The 3,854-nt window shown below is 28.7% G+C and overlaps 1 long non-coding RNA gene across 1 annotated transcript in view; it reads right to left on the bottom strand.

Annotated features, from left to right (window-relative positions):
* Positions 1–2,499: 2,499 nt before the first annotated feature.
* Positions 2,500–3,854, bottom strand: part of LOC106691426 (uncharacterized) — a 1,667-nt gene continuing 312 nt past the window's right edge. Inside the window, exons 2-4 of the long non-coding RNA XR_002945687.2 lie at positions 3,165–3,262; positions 2,839–2,936; positions 2,500–2,620 (exon numbers count right to left, since the gene is read on the bottom strand). This is a non-coding gene — a long non-coding RNA (uncharacterized lncRNA). The remainder of the gene's footprint in view (positions 2,621–2,838; positions 2,937–3,164; positions 3,263–3,854) is intronic.

A 3,854-nucleotide genomic window follows, 5' to 3' on the forward strand; every position in this document is an offset into this window, starting at 1 on the left:
TTGCAAAGCAAACAACGGTATTTGTTGCATTTACCAGAGGCAATACTGAATAGAGCTTGAAGGTAGATTTGATACATTCTAATAAATATGTGAGACTTCTCCTAATTTTTATATAGTAGACACACACTAGTACAATAGAGACAACGTTGAAAAGATCTATCTAGATGAACTTTCATATTTCCTTCCAACATAGATGTTTTGCATCTACCAAGGGTAATACAGAAGAAACTTGGAATTACATTTGATCCTTTCTAATAAATATGGTAGCTTTCTCCTCATTTTGATATAGTAGTCACACTAAATACAACGCTGACAAGATTTGTATTCATTTACTTTTATATTGCAAACTAAACAATGATTTTTTTTTTTTTGCCTTAACCAAGGGCAATACTGAAGAGAGCTTGAAGTTACATTTGATCCTCTCTAATAATTTTGCTAGCTTTCTCCTCATTTTGATATAGTAATCACACTAAATACAACGCTGACAAGATCTGGATTCATTTACTTTTATATGCAAACCAAACAATTAAATTTTTTGGCATCCAACAAGGGAAATACTGAAGAGAGCTTGAAGTTACATTTGATCCTCCCTAATAAATAGTTGAGACTTCTCCTCTTTTTGACATAGTAAACACACTAAATACAACGCTGACAAGATCTGGCTGCAATAACTATTGCATTGCAAAGCAAACAATGGTATTTGTTGCATTTACCAGAGGCAATACTGGAGAGAGCTTGCATCAAATGTAAGATTCACTCCAATAAATATGCGAAACTTCTCCTAATTTCTATATAGTTGACATACAAAAACACACACCACAATGCATTGCATTCGATAGATGCCATAACCAAGACATGACCACTGCTCATCCTGATCTTGAAGACACACAACAAACTCACAATGACGAGATCCTTACTACAGGATAAACTCATGCTAGAGAATATAGGAAATTCTTTCGTCTGGCATCTTATCCTGACTAATTAATATATTCTTATTTTTAATTACATTGTCTTCTTAATTATATATTTTTTGGTGTTATCATTATTTAATGACATTAATAACGTTTACCCAATCAATTACGATCATTGATTGCATAATGTCTTGTTTGCTAAGAGAGGGGAGATGATGTAAACAGTAAAATTATTTTGAGATTCTACTATTACAATACCCCTTACTCATGTAAAAATATATCCTAAAATTGTAACAATTAATTTAATCTTATCAACAATTTTTTTCTTTATGCTAATTGCATAAAATTAAAATTCTTTTAATCAATATTTACCTCGTATTTGTCAATTATATCCATTTACAGCTAAATTATTTGACTTTCACTTGTGGTGTATTCACTCATCTCTGGAGCAGAAACCAAAGTGCTATATTATGCATTACCTACCTCTTTGGACATATGCTACTTTTTTTTTTTACCTGCTTAAGCACCTAGTAGAAAGCCAGTTTCCAATTTTTTTGGATGCCTCCCCAACATATATTTTTTTCACAATTTTCACAGTCATGCTTATATAATGTATATAGCTTTTTTATTTCTTCTATTTTGTCTTGCATGCTAGATAGCTGTTATAACTCGCTGTTGTTGTATAAGCCAGTTCAAATATTTGTATGATTATATTCTGGTAAAATTCTTTTGATTTTATCAGTTAGGCTTCGTATGAATGTAGCTAAAAAAAATTTACTATTATCATTATTGAATGTTTTACCTTTTTCTTTCTCACTAATAAAGTTTTCAGGGCCTTTTTGTTTTCTTCCCCGTAAAATTAAGTGATTTTTTTCTGATTTGATGTTTTTGTTGTTATTTTACTTTGTTTTGTTGTTCTGACTGTACTTATGTCTCTAATTGTTTTATTTTTTATATTTTTTGTGGAGTATGATTACTGTTTATATACTATATTCTATTAATAAATTGTTTAGGGTAAAATTTTTCTGTTACAATTTGTCTGCTTTTTAATACGTCTTAATATGACCATAAATATTTACTGTCATTCATAATTATACCAAATACTATAAATTGAATAATAAAAAAGAGCAATAAATACTTAATTATATATTAAAATATTGGATTAAATTATCATAATATATCGATATAAAATTACTGAATATGTGTCAAGGAATATATGGAATAGGAAAATTCATATATACAAAAACCAGTTATATTTTCAACAAATTTATTACCAAAATAAATATTTTTAATAAGATAAAAAACAAACAGACATCGTAACAGATGATGAAACCATTGTCTTCGGTAGATTGGTTCCAGAACGCATAAAACCTGAAAGAAAACACAAAATTCAATCAAAAAATTCTCAAAATAACTATACAATATTTTTAAATAATTTTTATTAAAAAGTTGTCTCTACAATGCTGTACAAATAAAAGTCTTTATTCTCACTTTCAATAGTTTTAATATAAATTTATTTTCATATAACTTTACTTATTCTATTTTCAAAATCTTATAATATATTAATCCTGAAATATCCTGTGTTATATTGATTTTTAAAATGTTTCATACCTTAAATATTATAATATTTCTACCTCCATCAGGATTTTATTAAGTAATAGACGATGCTATTATTGACACCGTCATATAGGCTCCAAAACATACAAACACTGAAATAAAACACAAAAATCATACAAACAATTCCTAAAATAACTATACAATATTTATATATACATTTATTAAAAAGTTGTCAATATAAATATAAGTCTCTATTTTCTGCTAGAATTATTTTAATATATACTTTTTCGATATCACTTTACGTATTCTATGATCAATATATTAACTCCGAAATATACTGTATAATATTGATTTTTAAAATATTTCATACCTTAAATATTATAATGTTTCTACCGCCATAAGGATTTCCTGAAATAAACGACAATGAAACCAGGGACTTCCTCGGATTGCCTCCGAAATACACAAATACTGAAACAAAACACAAAAATCACACAAACAATTCCTAAAATAATTATAAAAGATTTACATATACATAAAAAAGAAAGTTTTCTATACAATGCTATATAAATATAAGCCTCTATTCTCTCCTAGAATTATTATAATATACACTTTTTTCATATAACTTTACGTATTCTATCTTCAATATATTAACCCTGAAATATCGTGTATAATATTGATTTTTAAAATATTTTATACCTTAAATCTGATAAAGTCCCTACCGCCGTCAGGTTTTCCTTAAGGAACAGACAATGCAACCATGGACTTCCTCAGATTCCCTCCAAAATACACAAACACTGAAACAAAACACAAATATAACTAAACCTAAAATAACTATACATAATTTACATATATATTTATAAAAAAGTTGTCAATACAATGCTATATAAATATAAGCCACTATTCTATACTAGAATTATATTAATATACACATTTTTTATATAACATTACTTATTCTATGTTCAATATATTAACCATGAAATATCCTGTATAATATTGATTTTTAAAATATTTCATACCTTAAATCTCAAAACGTCTTTACCGCCGTCAGGTTTTCCTTATGTAACAGACGATGCAACCATCGACTTCGTCTGACTGGCTCCAAACGTCACATCGTCTGTTACATACGTGACATGTTAAATTGGCCATAAAACTATTTCTATGGCCACAGTCACGACGGTACCACCTTAGTGTCTGGGTGTCTTGGGGATGGTTAGTCCCGAAAGACAACAGGCACATCTGTCTGCTGAGATCCTCAGCACGTTTGCAGTCAGGACAAACGAATCTGTTGCCTCTGTTCATGACAGTATAAAAGTCGCACGCTACAAATGTACTAGAACAAGTTCTTAACTGCAGGACGACTGTAGTAAGACTGACCTCACTAGAGAA

This window comes from Halyomorpha halys, unplaced genomic scaffold, assembly GCF_000696795.3.
Source record: "Halyomorpha halys isolate HHAL.00 unplaced genomic scaffold, Hhal_1.1 Scaffold2336.1, whole genome shotgun sequence".
Taxonomy (NCBI): domain Eukaryota; kingdom Metazoa; phylum Arthropoda; class Insecta; order Hemiptera; family Pentatomidae; genus Halyomorpha; species Halyomorpha halys.